Here is an 18,816-nt window from a genome sequence, read left to right as displayed (position 1 = left end):
AGTCAGTATTAAGACTCTTTTTGACTCCCTGGGGCACTGGATCTGGACCTAAACAAGGGACTGAGAGCAAAGGGTTAATCCTAGCTCTGACACTGACTACCTCTATCACTTTGTCATGATGTATACTGGTAAGCATCCAAATTTGAAAATTTGGATGCCTAAAATGAGTACCTAAATCAAGAGATCCTGAGCTTGTGCAGATCCCATTGTCTTAAAAAAAGAAACAAACAAGCCAATTTTATTTAGGTGCCTCAATATGGCTTTAGATGCTGAATTTTTACACCCACATTTAGCAATATTGACCTTACCTTCTCTACACATTAGTTTCCACGTCTGTAAACTGGAAATAATAGCTACCTCCCTTGCAAGGGGGTGGTGACAATTAAATAGGACATGCTAGTTTGTGCCATACAGCCCTCAAATTCATAAATCCTCCTTGTGCAGAACAATGTACAAAGAGGGTTGTGGGAGAAGCAGGCCCATGGTGCATTGGGGCTAGCATCCTTGGCAAAGCAGGGGGATTGGGTGTGGGGAAATGTGATACAAAACAGAAGCCGATAAGTAGGGAAAGATGGAATTGTAAAAGCTAGTTAAGTTTGGCAGGGGGTGTCAAAGAGCCATATTGCTAACTATACAAGATGTCCTGGGCCCTTTAAGGAAGCTTACTGATCCAGTACCACCTCTGTTCCGGTTCAGTCCTGAACAAGGGCATTCTGGGGAATGTAGTCCAGAGGGACCAATGAAAATTGTAGACTGGCAGAAATATTATATATATTATAAATATAATTGTAGACAGGCAGAAATTGTGTGTGTGTGTGTGTGTGGCCTTTTCCCTAATAAGAGAGAGAGATTGGTTGAGGTTCACTCCTCCAATGGAAAAAAAGCCAGGCTATTTTAAATGCTCAGTCCAGTTCCATGCATAGTGGTGTGGTCTTAGTGGCCCCTTTACTACTTGGGTGGGTGAGTAAGGGTGGGTTATAAAATAATCGTTTTCGAAGTCCACCTAAAAGTACTAACGCTGGCTCTGATGTGCAGTTTTCAAGGAAATACCAACTGACCAAAAATGGTTTTTCTGACAGATGATTAGAAACTTCTAAAGAGCTACAATATGTTGCTGAAATGTTAGAGGGCACCTGAATCACCACAGCTGCTCCAGCACCTCCAAGGTGTCCTTCCAGCTATAGCAGGTATGTGTGTATACATATATATATAGAGAGAGAACCAGGGTTACATTCCTCCTGGTCACTCCCCAGGCCCAGCATACCCATCTTCCTAGCAACCCATCTTCCTTTCTGGGAGTGCCACATAGGACAGGAGCTCCCCAACTCCTGAGAAGAAGGGTGAGAGAAAGCCAGGCTAGGATCTCCTCAACCTGAGTGGCCCATTTCCCCCCCACAGGATAACAGCTTTTTTCCTGCTGCCGGTTATGGTAGCTCAGGTGGTAGCAGTCTGTGCTGCAGTTCAAACGTGGCTGATGATGCATAATGGGGAAGTTGTTACAGTTGGCCAAAATGGGATTTGTTTTTACCTTTTTCCTAAACAAAATGAAACCACACAACATACATCTTAGGAAATTACATACAAAAACTCTACATTAAAAGAAAGTTATTTTGATTCCAAAGACCATAACCTGAAAGTTAGGAAATGCTAGCTTTGCAGTTGTCTGTGCAACCTTAATTCAGCCTCCTCCTTGTGCCTATGGAGGGGTCTTTAACTACATGATCACATACTATTTTTCCCCCCACAGGGCCCTACTTCATTCAGTGCACAGGATGGATGTATAAGGGACGATAGCACTAATTATGTAAATAGACACAAATGGCTGGCTCCTCAGGTGCACCAGAATGCTGTTTGGCAGGGGACATTATGCAACATTTCCATCTCCCATCCATACTCTTTGGGGCTGAGTCATCCCCCATTGCAAGTTAGCAGCTGCTTTAACAGCTACTCACAATAAATTGCTTGCAAACAGCTTATAGACCAAAAATTATTTGCAGGAATTAGATGAATAATTTCAAATAGCTACTCAAATATCAAATAGATATTCCAGAAAATCACAATGTACTCATGCATAATTCATAGAGTATACATCTAATGAAGTATTCTTTCACTCAGAATTGTTCACTTAGGGCCTGATACAAACCCCATTGGTTCCTCATATATTTTTATTTTCATGCATCATGTTCATATAGAGTGGGATCCCACAACCCTTACTCATCTGAATATCATCATTGAATTCATTGGGGCTACTTGGCTGAATAAGATTTGAAGGATTAGACCCAGGATCTGCTCTTTTATTTTTACCACTGTTGTCACAAAAATCTGCACAACTGTCATCTCCAAACAAAGAGGCTGACTAGCTCCTCTGAAGAAAATGTCTCTGAGTGGCTTTTGCTATGTGGAATTAATTGATTAAGTGAGCACAGCTTTATTCCAGTGAAAGAGGCAGGAGACAAGGTAACATTTTGTGACATTAAAAGGAAAAGTACATTCTAAAGAGGGACCTTGCTGCCTTTTAATTTGCTGTAAATATTGCAAGGTTTCAATAGAAGAGATCAAATACAGTCAAGAATTTTTTTTAAAGTGAAAAGTACACATCTCATTTAATTATACAATATGGAATTTGTACTTTTCCTGATGAGTAGATGTTTTAAAATATTTATATATCAGCTTGGCTGACTGAACAAAAAAAAGTATTATAAAAAAATAAAATATGTGTACTTAACACATCTCAGATCCTTATGTTTGATTTATAAAACAAAATCATTTCCCCTTGCTTTTGATTTTTGGATATCAGTATGAATTAACAATTAAACAGTCCTGTCAGGCATGAGTCCACATCACTGCAGATTTCCTTTTAATGACTGTAGGTAAGATTCCTGAGTATGCTGCTGAATGGTTAAAGTAGGGGAATGGGAACCAGGACACATGGGGATGGTTCCTGGCCCTATTAGCATCTGATGTAAAACCCACTGGAGTCAATGGGAGTCTTTCCACCGACTTCAGTAGGTTTTGGATCTAGACCCACAATGATTTGCTGTGTGACCTGGACAAATCACATGTGGTATGTCCACACTGCAATAAAAAAAAAACTGCAGCACTGTGACAGGGTGTATCGACCCAGCAACAGTTAGCCACTCCCTGTGGGCCCAAGAGGTCAGGCGTCTTTCTCCTGCTGAGCATGTTCCAGCTGGAGACACGGTATGAAAGGAAGCAGCTTAGCTCAGGCTGGGTTGACTGAGGAGGAGAGTGGTTGCAGGATACAAGCTCCTGCTAGGAAGCTGCCAGTGCTCCAAACAGAGGAAGCTGAACCCATCAAATCTACTATGGGACCCCAGGCAACCACGGAGACAGAGGGAAGCAAGCGGCCGCTGCCCTGAGAGTAACCACCAGAGCTGGAATCCCGGGTAGGAAGCAGCCCAGGGAACATATTTAATGAAATAGGAATCAGAACCTGAAATTGGGACCACTTGTTCTACAGGGCTGTGGGTTGGGACCTGGTGGTGTAGGGTGGGCCTGGGTTCCCCTATCCCTTTCCACATCCACTACAGGGAGCAGTGACTGCCCAAGGGCCTAGGTGCCATGGCCTAATATTGGGTGCTACTACCTGAGACAAGTATCAGAGGGGTAGCCGTGTTAGTCTGGATCTGTAAAAAGCAACAGAGAGTCCTGTGGCACCTTTAAGACTAACAGATGTATTGGAGCATAAGCTTTCGTGGGTGAATACCCACTTCGTCAGACGCATGTGATGGAAATTTCCAGAGGGAGGTATAAATATGCAGGCAAGAATCAGTCTGGAGATAACGAGGTTAGTTCAATCAGGGAGGGTGAGGTCCTCTGCTAGCAGTTGAGGTGTGAACACCAAGGGAGGAGAAACTGCTTCTGTAGTTGACAGTCTTTGTTTAATCCTGAGCTGATGGTGTCAAATTTGCAAATGAACTGAAGCTCAGCAGTTTCTCTTTGGAGTCTGGTCCTGAAGTCTGACACAGTGGGCATTCACCCACGAAAGCTTATGCTCCAATACATCTTTTAGTCTTAAAGGTGCCACAGGACCCTCTGTTGCTTTTTACCTGAGACAGTAGACATGGTGGCACAGCCCAGCTTTACTGACTCTGGCCGCTAGGCCTCATGGCCCTGTGAACAAGGGCGAGTTCTCCCTTCTCTCCCCTTTCAGCCTGGTGCCCCACAACAGGCACCAAGTCTCAGAGCTTGGGCTGCAGGGCTAAAAATAGCAGTGTAGATGTTTGGGCACAGGCTGGAGCCTGGGCTCTGAGACCCTCCCTCCTCCTGGGGTTTCAGAGCCCAGACTCCAGCCTCAGCCCGAACATCTGCACTGCTATTTTTAGCCCCTCAGCCCAAACCCTGCGAGCCCAATTCATTTGACCCGTGCTCTGGTGTCCCAGGTATTTTATTGCACTGTAGACATACCCTTATTCTCTGCTTCAGTTTACCCATCTTTAAAATGGCATAAGCAGATACTGACTTTTCCTGGTGGTTAAGGTCAGAAGGGGCCACTAGATCATCTAGTCTGGCTTCCTGTACATCACTGGCCATTAAATTTCACCCAGTTACCCCTGTATTGAATCCAATAACTTGTGTTTGACTAAAGCATATCTGCCAGAAAGGTGCCCAGTCTTGATTTGTTGCAGTGGTTAATCACCCTCATTGTTAAAAAAAAAAAGGTGCCTTCTTTCCAGCTGGAATTTGTCTGTCTTCCAGCCATTGGTCCTTGTTATGCCTTTCTCGGCTAGGTTAAAGAGCCCATTAATACCTAGTATTTTCTTCCCAGGAAAGTAGTTAACACCATGATCAAGCCACCTCTTGATCTTCTTTTTGATAAACTAAACAGGTTGAGCTCTTTAAGTCTCTCACTGTAAGGCCATTTTCCCGCCCTCAAAATCATTTTTGTGACTCTTCTCTTTTGTTGAGGCAACTTTCAAGATTTAGAATCCAAGGCTCAGTCATTATTAGAGCTGGCCACTCTGCAAACAGGCTGTTTGTGAACATTCATTCTAATTTTGAACAGCTGTGGTGCTCAGTCATATTCATACCCCCCATTGTTCACCATTTATGAGCATTCATCAGGTCAGGTTAATGTTTGCTTTCATATGAATATCTATATTTGTGTGAGAACAAGGCTCACTGTTCTTTATTTTTCATTCTTTATTCCTTATTCTCTTGTATAGAAAGTTTCATTCAACTGACTGTGAAGCAAAAACAACAGTGTGAAGCAAAAAAGTGGTTCTTGACTTTCTCTTGAGTAATACACACACAAGTTGATTCAAGAAGTAACTGTGGACCAGAGCCTGGCACCAGATAGGGTCCTCTATCTGTGCAGACCCCGATGTGTGGAGCTGCTATCATTGTGGATGTGGGGTATAGCTGCAGAGACCAAAGAATTATCCTTCATTTTTGGAAGGCAGGGCTCTAGTCTGCAGGGCCAGATCAGATAGTGGCACGCTGCAGCTTACAGTAGGCTCTAGTTTCTAATGATTGATTTCAGTGGGGCTCTGCTCAGGACAGAGGTCCACCCAAAAAAGTCCAGTTGCAGGGCCAGGACCTATAGTTGAGCCAGTGAGTAATAGTAACCACTGCTATATGAGTGTCCACATCTTCTGAGCCTCCTCCAGTGCTATCTCCGATGCTTCCTGAGTATTTGAAAGGGGAGATGCACACAACTAAACCAAAAAGGAAGCAGGAAGGCAAGAAAAGAAAAACACAATATGGTTTTCATGGCAAGGTGCAAGAGGGTATTTGAGCCAAACAGGGACCACGGAGGACTATTGCAGTGGTAATGAATTACAAATAATACAACAAAACGTTCTTTTAAATTAGCCTACTAAAAATGGAATGTGAAGGCCCCAATCTTGCAGACTGTTGAGTGCTTCCAAGCAACTGAGAGAACTAGGCACATTGTAGGACGTACTTCAGCATCTTCCAGGCTCAAGCGCTCAAAGTTAGTCATTGTTCAAATTCTGTCACTTGACTCATACAAATTATCCCACTTAAATCAATGAGAAGACTTGCATGAGTAAGGAGAGCAGAATTTGGCCCATGTTTCAACTCTAAGATCTTCTTCCAGAACCATAGGGAAAGCTCTGCAGGCAAAATATTTCCAAACATATAGGCCATCTTGCCTGTGTGACATGGGGAATTGTGCATGCAAATTCACATCTGTACACATTAAACATTTTCAGCCCATGGCACTGAAGAACAAAGACAGCACTGCACACCTAAGTGAGAGGCTAATATCAACTTGGCAAGTCTTGGGGCAGGAGAATGAAAATCATCTGTTCAGAGATTCAACTGCATAGGTAACCAGTTGTGAACCTGCGGTGGGGCCTGGTCCCAATGCCCATTCAATAGGCTTTGGATCAGGCATCTATTGTAGCCGTGGCATTTGTATGTGTCAGTAGTTATGATTTATTTAAAAACTCCCTGTCTGCAGTGCTTTGTATTCCATTTCATACACAAATGACTGGAGGATGGCTTGGATTTTGAAATGACTGGAAATATTCTCTTTGTTTTGTAAATTTTCTGTGTGCTGCATTTTTACAGAGCTCAGCACACACACAAAAAGAGGCAAAACACAACGAACCGTGACAAAATATATACAAACAATAAAACAGCACAAATTAACTATAGAAAAATGAAAACAGTCTGAAACAATATAGACCAAAGTAAATCATGTCCAATAAGCGTAACTATAATAATAAACATGCCTTATCTATGTCAGATCCACTAGTCACAAATATTTATTTAGATAACAAATAGCTTATTGATAGAATCTGAATTTGGGATTTCGCTCTATCCTCCACTCTAAGTAAATATGAAGTGTCTGCTAAATCTGCCAATATAAATCCTACCAATGTCATAGGGATCATCATGCTTAGCAAATTAAATGAGAGAGAGAAAAAGAGAGAGAGGAGGGAGACTGTTTTTTATCCTACTAATAGGACATATAGACAAAAGGTTAGAGAGACCAGGTCGCTTCAGTGCTACAGTTACATTGAAAGTGATGTGAACAGGATAATAAATTGGGGGACTGTGTTCCCTTTTCCCTCCAGTGGTTACAGCTATGGCTCAATCCCATAAATTGCTCTATGCAGGTGGATGCATGGAACCTCATAGGAGTAAATGGGGCTCTGCCCAAGTGCAGTAATCTACCTGAGTGGAGCAGCTTGCTGAACTCGAGTTTATGTTTGTAACCCTTTCAGTGGATGAAGAAGTATTTCATTATTATGGGATGGATCCTGCTATCAATGAAGCAAGTGACAAAATCTCCATTGACTTGAGTAGGAGCAGGCCCAGTTCCTTAGATTTAAGAAACAAATTAAAATTAATCGCCAACAGCAGTTAGGAAAGGAAATGGATAAAATGGTTATTAATGAATGGAAAAATGGCATTAATGCAACACGCAGGTTGTAGTTAAAATCCCAAATCGTCTGAAAATGGGGCAGTTAAGCAATGGGAACTCTGTCACAATGCTCATCTTCTATGTTTCATCATATAGATTTTTAGGATATACACAATACTATACCAGGCTGCATATTTAATTAACAAAACAAGGATAGAAAATGCCACATATGGCTGAACTGATGAAGCTTTTGGCACTAATTTTGCATTTCCTGACCTGTGAATTTAACAGTTCAAACTCAGGACCAAATCCTGTCTGCCCCAGTGCAGATGTGCTAGAGCTGAGAGAGGACACAGGGAGCTGCTTTTCCATCACCTTGTGTACCTGCACAGAATGTAGCCATAATGCTGCAGGCTACAGTCCTTGGTTGGGACTTCACAGGGGAATTTAGTAAAAAACCTCACTGGTGCTACTACTGGCTAAGCTATGCCAGGAATAGCACTGGCGGGGGCCCAAGTGTACAGGGCCGGATTAAGACAGGGGCTTTAGGGGCTGCAGCCCAGGGCCCTGGCTCAAGGGGGGCCCTGCAAAAATAAATCCCAGGCAGCGATCTCCAGGGCACTCAGGCTGCCTGCCCTGCCCCATGCTGCTCCCAGAAGCAGCTGGCTGCTGGCACATCTCTGTGGCCCCTGGGGGTGGAGGGTGGGGGGAAGAGGAAGCAGCTCTGCATGCTGCCCCTGCCCCCAGCATCATCCCCGCAGCTCCCATTGGCCGGGAACTGGTCAATGGGAGCTGCGGGGGCAGTGCTTGCAGGTGCAGGCAGCGCACGGAAACATGCTGTCCCCCTCCCCCCAGGGGTGTGCAGAGACATGCCAGCCCCACACCCCTTCCTGCACCCCAACCCCCTGCCCCAGCCTGGAGCCCTCTCCTGCACCAAATTCCCTCCAAGACCCTGCACCCCAATCCGCTGCTCCAGCCCAGAGCTCCCTCCTGTACCAAACTCCCTCCCAGACCCTGCACCCCCTCCTGCACGCTACTCCCCTGCCCCAGCCTCAGCCCCAGCGGCGGCTCCAGGCACCAGCGTTCCAAGCGCGTGCTTGGGGCGACAAGCCGCGGGGGGTGCCCTGCCGGTCCCTGCAAGGGCGGCAGCCAGGCAGCCTTCGGCGGCTTGCCTGCAGGAGGTCCGCCGGTCCCGTGGATTGGGCAGCAATTTGGCGGCGGGTACGCTGAATCCGCGGGACCGGGGACCTCCCACAGGCACGCCGCCGAAGGCAGCCTGCTTGCCATGCTTGGGGCGGCAAAAAAGCTAGAGCCACCCCTGCCCAGCCCCCCAAACTCCCTCCCAGGAAAAAGACTTGTATACAGGGGCCCCACAAAATCTAATAGCCCCGGGCCCACAGGAGAGTTAATCCAGCCCTGCAAGTGTAGACAAGGCTCCAGCAGCTTCTGCCATTTTTAGCACCATGTTAACTGAACCGGTTCCTCTAAAGGTTTAACTAATATAGTGGGGTAAAAACTCTAGGCATTCCTACAGGGCCACTATTGGCTCAGCTGAGCTAGTAGTTAGCTCTGATGGGAAATTTTCATTAATGTAAATGAATTTCCCACAGGCCAATTGTACCAGAGCCCTTAGAAAGTGTGCGCTCCACCGCAGGGAAGTGATGTCATAAAAGGGCAAGGTTTCATTACACTCTGCTAAAATCTTAGGGTAAAATCCTGTCTCTGTTGAAATCAGTGGCAAAATTTCCATTGACTTCAGTTTGGTCAAGATTTCACCCTTACAATCTAGCTAGCTAGCTACTATCATCTACAGAACTAGCTATATCTGATGCTTGGTATCTGGATGCCCACTGAGCATGATCAGAAAGAATTTTTCAATCATTCATACTTTTAAAAAATTACCTCTCTGCCACAAACCAAATAAAGAAATTAGTCCTCAGTGACGACTCAGTTCATGCTAATTTTCAAGCTTCAGCCTTCTTAGGTTTTTTTGAAGCTCCATTGAAATGAATGTGGTTAGATTTTTAGTCTTCTGATTTTTTCCCCCCTTCCATTACTCAAAGTAGCTCAAGGGATTTTGTTCAAACTTCGTAAAATAATTCCACTTTGGGCAGAGACCCAGAGCCCAATGTGAGGTGTGGGTGATCAATCCCTTGCAAGGGGAGACCCCAGATTTTCAACCCTGCCTATCGCTTATTCCTCATTTTAATTTCAGAATTGTCTATGTTCCACACAAATGTAGTGCCCCTTCATTTTTGTTGTTGAAAGTTATTTACATCAGAAATAAAGATGGAAATGAAGCCACAGAAAGAGTTATACACCCTAAAAGAAGGAATCCCACAGCATTGTAAGTTTCCTGTGTGAATCACTTTTTTGGTGTCCCTCATTTTGGGTCTTTCCCACAGTGCATCTCATGTGGCAGATTGAGAGGAATGATTTCAGCACCATCGGTGAAAGTTTCAGGAAGTTATGAGCAGAAACTGTTCTGCAATCTTAACCACTAGCAGGTACCACCAAGTGCCCACTCTACTATTTTAAGGTAATTAACATTTCTCCCTTGACATCAGTAAAAATCAACTTTTGCCTGCTGCTAATTTTCTATCTGGTTACTGCAGCTACTCTGTGTTTGAATGAAAGTGGAAAGAAGCTGTTACCAACTATTTACACAGTACAAACAATGACTCACATGGGAAGAGATGTACCCATATGTTAATGAGCAGTGGAGGCCTTGATCAAAGTACAGTTATTTCTCCTTGAACGTTTTGGAAATCTGATGGTAGCCCGGTGAACAATTTGATGCCTAAGGGCATGATCATTACAGATGTACAACTCCTTTCCAGTTTCACTAACGGCTTCCATTGCTCATACCTAAGATAGTTATATTTATTTGTGCTCCGATTTGCGCCTTACTGCTTGCTTAGTACACCGCTACCTCGATATAACGCCACCTGATATAACACGAATTTGGATATAACGCGGTAAAGCAGTGCTCCGGGGGGGCAGGGCTGCGCACTCCAGTGGATCAAAGCAAGTTCGATATAACGCGGTTTCACCTATAACGCGGTAAGATTTTTTTAGTTCCCGAGGACAGCATTATATGGAGGTAGAGGTGTACTAAATCCGTTCAAATTCAAATATGGATATCAAAAAGGGGGTCAATAGGGTCTGTCTCACCAAGGGTGAAATTCACTCCTGTGCACCAGGTCAGCACAGACCCATTTTAAGCCCTAGTTTGAGGACACAAGTGATACATAGGCATTGTGCCGGCCTTGTGCACAGTGTGAATTTCACCTAGTAAGATCTGTGATGACAAGGAAGGGTGACAATGAGCTCTGATCCATTCACATGTTGTAAGCCTATTGTGGGATCTCATCAACAGCAGGATTCAGACCTAGCAATTCAGTTTCTTGCCCTAAATTGCTATCCCTTTTATTTTTCCATTGCAGATCATACCTAAATGGCCATGTGTTCAGAACATTATTTTCTTTGTCATTTTTAAAAGAACCTATGTTTTCTGTATTCAGAGCTCATGCTGACCTGCCATCTCTATTGCATTAGGGTAACATTTTTAAAAGTGCTTGAATGACGTAGAGTCCTAAGTCCCGTTTTCAAAATGACTTAGGTACTTAGGGACCTACGTTCTAGTGACTTTCAGTGTGATTTAGGAGTCTAAGTCACATATGTAGTTTTGAAAAGTTTCAATCAAAAGATGTTAAGGTTAGAAGTTATACAAAAAGTCAGCACCAGTCATAAATCAGTTAAGCCTATGGGGCATTGTCACCCTCATTTAACAGATGGAGGTAATGGAGGCACAGAGGAGTGAAATGACTTACCCAAGTTTACACAGCTAACCATTGGCAGAACCAAGAATTATGGGGCTACCACCACCTCCATTGGGAAATTAGTCCACAGCCCAACCAGTCTAAGTAGTAGAAGATATTCTTGATGGAGACCTTACATTTTCCTTTGCCTACTTTCATTCCATAACTCCTTGTTAGTCTCACAGACACATAGACTTTAAGGTCAGAAGGGACCATCGTAATCGTCTAGTCTGACCTCCTGCACATTGCAGACCACAGAACCTCACATACCCACTCCTGTAATAGACCCCAATCTCTGGCTGAGTTACTGAAGTCCTCAAATCATACTTTAAGACTTCAAGTTACAGAGAATCCACCATTTATAGTAGTTTAAATCTGCAAGTGACCCATGCTGCAGAGGAAGGTGAAACCCCTCCAGGGTCTCTTCCAATCTGACCCAGGAGAAAATTCCTTCCCAACCCCAAATATGGTGATCAGTTAGATCCTGAGCATGTTGGCAAGACCCACCAGGCAGACACCTGGGAAGGAATTCTTTGTAGTTACTCAGAGCCCTCTGTGATGCTCTGTACCTCAGGCGAACACCTTACGCCCCCATGTTCATCTTTATAAAATGGTTGTGTAGTATCCAATGCAAAGTTTGTCATGTTGGGTGTCTTTGGAAGGATCATGATGCACTGAGCATGGTGTTATAGTGATGTTATAGTAATTGTTACAGTAATGTTATAGGTTATAATTTCATGTATATAGTTATGAGGCTGAAAATGTATCCTCATGGCTTAAAGCAAGCCCAGGCAAAAACTCTCCAAGAGCAGAGGGGCAGTTCACACCTCATCAGGGCAGATATGGGACAAACCCAGCCCAGCCTCGCAGGAACAAAGGATGCTGGCCTAGAAGGCAACAAAAGAATCTGTTAGACTCTCCAGGGAGTCAACCCCCTTCCTTTGGTCAGTTTGGAACTGTGATGAGTAATGCTCACCTGACTCTGAAGGGGGGGAGCCAAGAGGGAAGAAAGGACATGATAAAAGGGAGAGACATTTGCCATGCTCTTTCTCTCTCTTCCACTTATATCTACAGACACCACACCAAGCTACTGAAGTGCTGATCAAAGGGGAGAGCCTGGTTTGAAGAGCAACCAGCCAGCCTGGTTGCTTAGAACTTAGAAGCTTCTAAGTTTGTAAGGGCATTGAAAGGGTTAAGTTCAGCTTAGAATGCATTTTGCTTTTATTTCATTTGACCAAATCTGACTTATTTTTTGACTTATAATCACTTAAAATCTATCTTTATAGTTAATAAATCTGTTTGTTTGTTCTGCCTGAAGCAGTGCATTTGGTTTGAAGTGTGACAGAGACTCCCCTTGGGATAACGAGCCTGGTGCATATCAATTTCTTTGTTAAATTGACGAACTCATATAAGCTTGCAGCGTCCAGTGGGCATAACTGGACACTGCAAGACGGAGGTTCCTAGAGTTGTGTCTGGGACTGGAGGTATTGGCTAGTGTCATTCGGTTGCACAATCCGAGGAGCAGCTTACATGCCAGAGGCTGCGCGAGAACAGCCCGGGAGTGGGGGTTCTCACGGCAGAGCAGGGTAAGGCTGGCTCCCAGAGTCAAGGATTGGAGTGACCTAGCAGTTCACCGGTCCAGACAACACCAGAGGTGAACATCATACCCTCCCCATCTAGTGTCCCCGTCTCTGGCAATTAGGGATTTTTGCTACTGGCAGTCATGGATGGGCCACATGCCATTGTAGACAGTCCCATCATACCATCCTCTTCACAAACTTTTCAAGCTCAGTCTTGAAGCCAGCTAGGGTTTTTGGCCCTTGGCACATCCAAAATAATTCCTCTCCTTATTTGGTATTCATATCCTTCAAATACTTTTAAATGGCTCTTATTCCTCTTCCATTATCAGCCGTTTTCTGGATAAGCTATTTAGTTCTTTGACTCTTTCCTCATAAGCCAGTCCCTCCAACTGCTTAGTCCTAATGCTGTTTGACTTAGCTGTCTTAGCCATCTAAGACCCTAGTCCACCAACACAGTGCTAGAAAGGTCAAGCCTTTGAGTACCAATCTCTGCTCACTAACACACTCACCAGGGCTTGTTGTAAAGGTAGGCAAATTGCCCCAAGGTATTTTTAGGCAGAGAAGAGCAGGATGTGGTTTGACTCTAGGACTGCAGCTCAGCAGATTATCCCAGTAGCAAAATAGTCAGGCAAAAGGGGAAAGAAAAGCAAAACTGCTTAGTATTGCTGGGCAAAGCCTAGATTCTCTCTAAAAGGAAATTCAAGGAAATGTCTGTACAGATGTGGAATCAAATCTTTAATGTTTACAAAAGATAGGCCCAAGCTGGAAAGTTTGGATCTTGGTTGAGATCCAAACTTACCCCAAATTCAGGGGTGTTTCTGGTTCTTTTTAATGGGTAAAATTTACCCCTGTGAAGAGGGCCAACACAAGATCGATGCACCACTGAATCTATTTTAAAGCCTCAAAATAGAGCTTCGGGGCCTGCTTCAGAGCCAATTGAAGTCAATGGGAGTTTTCCATTGACTTCAATGAACTTTGGATCAAGCTCTTTGCAAGGGGTGACCTTCACCCACAGGGTATTTTGGTTTGATTTGGTTTGGGTTTTTATCTGAAACTGTGAAAAATGTATCTCTGCATGAACAATGTTTTTATGAACAAGATTTTGGGTGCAAACTTTTCCCCCCTAATATTTAATTTTTCTAAAATGTGCCCATTGAAGTCACTGGCAAAAATTCCATTTAATTCAATGGTTCAGGATCAAGCCGTAGATGATGATGCTCAGAATTAAAATAACAATTAATACATGCAGCTTGCTTTCTTTTTTCCTCATTATTCTGGCAGGAAACAAGCTGTCCTAAAAATGCACCAATTGTTCTGCTGTCTCTATTTAAATTGGAAGTAATGCAATTTATTAGTATGCAATAATATTTAGTGTATATTTTATTATACATTTTTTATCACTCTCTAGTTATTTTTAACTATAATCTTTAATGTATAGACTTGCATCTCTTTTCCTGTTTCTCTTTTTTATTAGGCTTCTAGAGATAGTCAGAGATCCTCTCAATGTGAATCAGACAAAGACTTATATTGGTCTAGAAGTATTAAAATGTAAATTAAAAAATTGAAGCTAATGTAAGAAACTAAGAAAATATTGTGAAAAATCTCTCTAATCAAAGATATATGATTCATATATTGAATATATATGAATACTTAAAAGAGTTGTTTGAAAATAGAAGATGCAATGGGCATGAAAATTCCACCCCCTATTTTTCTTGGGAATTAAAAGCTTAAAAGAAAAATGTCACCGCTCCAAAGCTGGTTGAAAAGTGGGATGACATTTTCATGAAAGTGTTGACTCCTTTTTTTTTGGTCACAATTCAAAATATCAACATCATAAAATCATCAATACTTCAAATTTCTGTGAGCAGCTCCAACATTTAGCACTAATATTGCTCTTTTCAGCTGCAGATCGCAAGCAACTTTGCCAAGGAGGTAAGTGTCAGAGAAATAGAGACGCTATATGCCTTGCCTAAGTTACAGTGACTCAGTGGAAGAGTCAAGACTAGAACTTAGGTCTCTTAACTTCCATGTTGATGCCCTATTAAAAGTGTCAGCAAGAGTATTCTTAGTGGGTTAAAGTTTTCAATGACCGTAAATTCATTGCTCCCTTCTTTCACCATTGCACTAATGTGTTTTATGGCTACAATCAAATTTTGACAAAATGTTGGAAAGAAAACAAACCAAGCCAAGATTTATAAGTGCACTCTGAGATGGATAAATAATGGCAGTTGCAACTGAAAGGGCAGTGGCTGAATGTTTGGAAGCAGGAGGTCTTATTGATATGAGCATGCCTTATTCTGTATTGGCTTTAAAAACTCAGCCATTTGTCTGGTCAGAACTTGGCTGGGTGGCCACCTTAGAATACTTCTTGTTCTGAGCTTGTTTCTTTTGTCTTAGCGCAATGGCTAATGTTAATGTTTAGCTATACTTTTAATAAGATTTTATTTTGAAAGGCCTTACATGTCATGTTTGATGTCTTGTCTGGTAGACTTGTGGGAATACTCTGCATTGTTATGCAGGAAGTTTGGGTTTGATCCCTCCTTGTGTTATCATATTCCCTAGGAATTCATTGTTACAAAAATAAAAGCATTAGCCTACAGCCAGACTGCTATGGGCAGGGATGTTTGTGATGTTTTGGGGCTCACCCGGACCAGTAAGAGGTATTGTCACCACCTGACCTGTAATATTGGGGGCCTTTATGCTGTCCAGCTATAGTTCAATTCCATGACACTCATAGGTGTAGTTTGACTTCTATATTTGGGGGGAGTCAAAGGGTGTGGAGGTGAGGTGATGCGGGGGATCTGGGAGTGGAGGGGTGGGGGCTCTGAATGCAGGGTGAGACTCTGCAGGGTAGGGATTCAAGAGCAGAGGAGTCCAAATGCAAGGGGGTTGGATGGACAGGGGGGAGCTCCCCATACAGTGACCCCTCCTCCCTGCGGCTGAGCAATGATGCGGGCAGGAAGCAGGGGAGAGGAGCAGACATCGGTGCTGGCTTCCTCATTTCCCTGGGGGTTCTGAACCCTGGCTCCACCCCAGGCCCTAATCCACCCCTTTCCCCAAGGCCCCACCTGCACCCCGTCTCTTCCTGCCCCTTCCCGCCCCTGCTCTGCCCCCGTCCTGCCTCTTCCTGCCCCATTCCACCCCCTCTCCTGAGCACGCCCTGCCCTCACTCTGCCCCCTCCTCCCCAGTGCCACCACTGAACAGCTGATCGTGGCGAGCAGGAGGCACTGAGAGGGAGGGGGAGGAGCTGATTGGCAGGGCTGCCAGTGGGTGCTGAGCACCCACTGTTTTTTTCCATGGGTGCACCATCCTTGGAACACCCACGGAGTAGGCGCCCATGTGGGTGAGGAGCTTCCTGCAGCCAGGGAGGTTCCTGGGGGTGGGTCTGACGGGGCTCCAGCTGCTCCAGGGGAAGAGGAAATCCCATTTCCCCCCCACCACCCCACCCCCAGCAACTGAGCCAGGCACAGAATTCTAATTCCCCTCGGACTAATTCACTCTTGTCACTCGCCTGGGCTGTACACTGCACAGACGCTTGGGAAGCAGCTCAGCTGCCTGGCTCTCCTGGTTTTCTGCTTTCCTGCCCTCCCCTTACACAGACCGTGAGGGGGAAACTGACCTGCTAGCAAAGAACAAGTGGCTGCTCCCCCGCAACATTCCTCCATGTCCCCCTAGGGGGCTGAGGGGGAAGGGGCAAGCAGCAACGCCAGGCGCTCTGTGCCTGCTGGTCAGGTTCCACAGTTTCTGTGCCATAGGAAGCTCCTGCAACTGTTCTGCCATGCCAGCTTCAGTCTCTGGCAGGTTCTCCCTGCAGATTCTTTCCCCAAGGACACATGGCTGGGGGAAGGGAGGATGCACCACAGTTCTGGGTTGGGAAGGGGGAGGGTGAGAGGGGGAGTGGTAGCCTGAGCTGTGCCCCATGTTACAATTCTGCTTCAGAGTGCGTGCACCAATACAGAAGGTTATGTATGAGCAACTAGAGTTATAGGGGAAAATGGTAACACCTTCTATTATTTTGCTTTATTTCCTGACTAATATGCCATATTGCTTAGTGTTGTGTGATCCCAACGTTGTGTGAGCCTGTACTGAGAAATATTTTGCACTAAAGAGAGTGCTTCTGCCATCAGAAACAGAACAGGGAACAGATATAGGAACAGCAACTCAATCTATTCCAAGCTGCCTTTACTTCTGTACCATAGGTGGAAAACTAGAGTTGAGCCTGAACCAAAACCTAAGGTCTGAACATCCCTGAATGTTAGGATAGTTCCGTTCCAGATTCAAATGCAGTGTCCAGGCCTGGTCTTTATAATGGGTCAAACCAAACCTCAGATCTGAAAAACCTCAAACTACAGGGAAGTTTGGAATCATATCTGGTATGTTTTCTGGTTCTGGCCTGAGGCTGTGCAAAATTGAGACTCAGCCTGCTCCTCTTGAATCTTTGGCAAGAGCTATTCAGCTAACTAAAAGAAACTTGAGGGACCTCCAAAAACACATGCATGGTAGCACCCTGGTTCTGATCACCTTCCCTTTGCCACCCTGGTTCTGATCACCTTCCCTTTGCCACCCTGGTTCTGATCACCTTCCCTTTGCACATGTTCTGGGGTTTCTGTTATTAAATCCCAGGGTACAGTATAATAATAGCACATGGCACTTTTCATCTGAGGATCACAAAGGTGGAAAGCCATTATTATTTCCATTTTTCAAGCAAGGAAACTGAGGCATGAATTACTTATCCAAGATGTCTTTGCTTGCTAAAGGCTGCTGCAGCAACAGAAAGAACAAAGTAATGCCATGTTCTCAATTCTCCATTTTTTCCCCACCTAAGTAAAAACTCCTAGATGAAAGGTACAGTTCCTTGAACTTGTGTGAAAAGCTGTCCAAATCTATCGCAAATCTAAAAGACTTGCCTTTTGCATGTGAGTTTGAGGTTATGACAGGAGAATAAATGAGTGATCAGGATGAGTTGATAACAGCAATAAATCCAGCCTATGGGGAAAATTTGTCTTTTCTGCAGGAACTATGGACATTGTAGAAGAGTTTAGATATTCCTGTGATGCAATTACCAGCAAGACAGACAAGCACACAGATAGCTAGATATAGATAGATAAGAGGAAGAATGGCTTTGAAAATACTGCTTGGAACATGAAAAGATTTCAAGTGCCCTGAACTGGCACAGATCAGACACTTAGGCACAATGAAGTTGGTTTGTGGCCATAGCATGCAAAGCATCAGAACAATAGGAAGAAACAGTGGAATCATCTAGTTTTGTTTGTTAAATAGACTGAGGCCAAAATCCTGCCCTTACTTCAAGCAACCTCACATGGTGTGAGGACAGGGGAAGAGGACCTATAACCCCCTATCACTACGGGGCATGATGGTTGAAAGTGAAAGGTTGCAATGCACTGTTATGTGCTATTTAAGTCCCCCAGATCAGGAGGAGTATGCCTTTTCCTGCTGTTGCCTGCTAGCGTGTGCAGATGCTGTCAACATATTCAGTAGATGACTGACAGCCAGCCTAGACAACCCCTCTACCCAGCAGAGAGTGCCCCTTTAGGGACAAATGGTTTGGCATATTAGCTGAGACCATCTCTTTGTACCGTAGAGATCATGTTTTGTTGGTTGCATAGGGAGACGGGGCTCCCTACATTTTTCCCCCTCACCTATAGAGCAGTGGGCAGTATTCTCTTAAGCCGGGGATGAAAAGCTATACTGTCTGATTTGAATTTGTTTACTGAAACTTGCCAATGCAGAGAATTGGGAAGGAGAATGATGCCCATGGGTGGGTTAGTCAGTTTTCAGTACTTGCTATGTAAGAGGGTCCTGTCATCAAGAGCACTTATCAGCCAATGAAAATTGTTCTGGATAGGTTTTTATCCACTGTTTCACTGGCTGAGAGTGGTGTCACTCAGTATCTGCAGAAGAATTGTGTGGGTGGAGATGAGAAGTAAGCCGGAGGCTAGCCCTGTCAGCTTGGTTGTGTAGTTTAATTAAACACATAGTAAAACAGTTGCTTTTTCTAATTTGCCTCAAGATTATTATTTTATAAAATTCTTTAGT

General features: G+C 44.2%; 1 long non-coding RNA gene across 1 annotated transcript; it reads left to right on the top strand.

Annotated features, from left to right (window-relative positions):
- The first annotated feature begins 1,107 nt into the window (after window positions 1-1,107).
- On the top strand, window positions 1,108-9,849 carry LOC128840628 (uncharacterized). The gene is made up of 3 exons (XR_008445676.1): window positions 1,108-1,187; window positions 6,198-6,314; window positions 9,763-9,849. It is a non-coding gene; the product is annotated as an uncharacterized LOC128840628 (long non-coding RNA).
- Window positions 9,850-18,816: the final 8,967 nt, after the last annotated feature.

The sequence above is a fragment of the Malaclemys terrapin genome, chromosome 1 (genome assembly GCF_027887155.1).
Source record: "Malaclemys terrapin pileata isolate rMalTer1 chromosome 1, rMalTer1.hap1, whole genome shotgun sequence".
In the NCBI taxonomy this organism is placed as follows: domain Eukaryota; kingdom Metazoa; phylum Chordata; order Testudines; family Emydidae; genus Malaclemys; species Malaclemys terrapin.
Note: the sequence above shows the minus strand (reverse complement) of the source record. Positions and strands in the feature narration are given on the sequence as shown.